Raw genomic sequence first — 2003 nt, 5'->3', positions numbered from 1 at the left:
GGGGGACGGTGCGGTGGGTCGTCGGCGGCGGTGGAGCGGGGGAGGGTGCGGGGGGTCGTCGGCGGCGGCGTGGGTCGGGGCACTGGGGGGAATTAGCTAGGGGGCAAGGGAGAGGGATGAAGGGGATCTGGCGAGAGGGAGGGAATTAGCTAGGGGGGATCTTACTAATGGCGCACCAGTGGTCGGTGCGCCATTAGTAATCTTTTTTTACATAGCAATGGCGCACCGGGCAGAGGTGCGCCATTAGTAATCTTTTTTATATATAGCAATGGCGCACCAGCCAGAGGTGCGCCATAAGTAATTTTTTTGTTGCATGTAATAATTTTTTAGAAAATGAATATGAATATGAAACAGTAATATTTTTTTATAAAAACAGTAATAATTGTTGTTTAACAACAATTGTAGTCTACACTTTATTATTTTTTTAAAAAAATGAAGAGGGGAGAGGAGGCGCAGGTGGGATCGAGATCGAGATGGAGGGGGAATCGAGATCGAGATGGAGGGGGATCGAGATCGAGTGTCCTCGCATATTGAATATGAAAAAATATCATCAAATTTGAAAAAATATTCATGAATTCAAAAAGTGCCCATGAAATTTAAAAATATTCATGATATCAAAAAGTGCCCATGATATTTAAAAATATTCATGATATCAAAATATATACTAATGGCGCACTTCAACAGGGCGCGTCATTAGTAGTTTAAACTAGTAATGGCGCACAGTGAGGCGGTGCGCCATTAGTAGTTTTGCAAAAAAAAGAATAAAAAAATTCAGTACTGGCGCACTCCATGTCTGGTGCGCCATTACTAGTTAGAACTAGTAATGGCGCACCAGAGGTAGGATGCGCCATTAGTATGTATGTAAAAATGAAAAAAAAAATTATCACTAGTGGCGCACCAGTTTTCTGGTGCGCCATTAGTGTCTTCCACACTAATGGCGCACCAGCACATGGTGCGCCACTGCTATATAGTAGTGGCGCACCACATGACATGTGCGCCATTAATGTCCATTCCATCTATAGCCCTTTTCCTAGTAGTGTTAAGACACAAATCAACCAAAACCCTAATGTCACCTAGATACTCCAATGTCACCTCAAGTATCCGTGGGCATGATTATACGATATGCGTCACACAATCTCAGATTCATCTATTCAACCAACACAAAGGACCTCAAAGAGTGCCCCAAAGTTTCTACCAGAGAATCACGACGAAAACGTGTGCCAACCCCTATGCTTAGGTTCATGGGCGGAACCCTTGGTCACCAAAACATACATCAAGTGGCACGTGGTATCCCATTGTCACCACAGATATCCACGGCAAGACATACATGAAGTGTTCTCAAGTCTTTAAATACTTAATCCGATAAGATTACTTCAAAGGGGAAACTCAATTCATTACAAGAGAGAAGAGGGGGAGGAGAAACATAGGATCCAACTATAATAGCAATCCTCGCGATACATCAAGATCGTGCCAAATCAGGAACACGAGAGAGAGAGAGATCAAACAAATAGCTACTGGTACATACCCTCAGCACCGAGGGAGAACTACTCCCTCCTCGTCATGGAGAGCACCGGGATGATGAAGATGGCCACCGGAGAAGGATTGCCCCCTCCGACAGGGTGCCGGAACGGGTCTAGATTGGTTTTCGGTGGCTACGGAGGCTTCTGGCGGTGGAACTCCCGATCTATTGTTCATTTTGGAAGTTTTAGGGTATATGGAGTTATATAGGCAGAAGAAGCACGTCAGGGGAGCCACGGTGGCCCCACGAGGCAGGGGGGCGCCCTCACCCTCATGGGCAGCTCCCGTATCTTCCGACGTGGGGTCCGAGTCCATCAGGTGTGTTTCCTTCCAAAAATAACTTCTCCAGTTGATTTCGTTCCGTTTCGACTCTGTCTGATATTCCTTTTCTTCGAAACACTGAAATAGGCATAAAACAGCAAATTTGGGCTAGGCCTCCGGTTAATAGGTTAGTCCCAAAAGTAATATAAAAGTGGATAATAAAG

This window comes from Triticum dicoccoides, chromosome 4A (assembly GCF_002162155.2).
Source record: "Triticum dicoccoides isolate Atlit2015 ecotype Zavitan chromosome 4A, WEW_v2.0, whole genome shotgun sequence".
Classification (NCBI taxonomy): Eukaryota; Viridiplantae; Streptophyta; class Magnoliopsida; order Poales; family Poaceae; genus Triticum; species Triticum dicoccoides.
Note: the sequence above shows the minus strand (reverse complement) of the source record.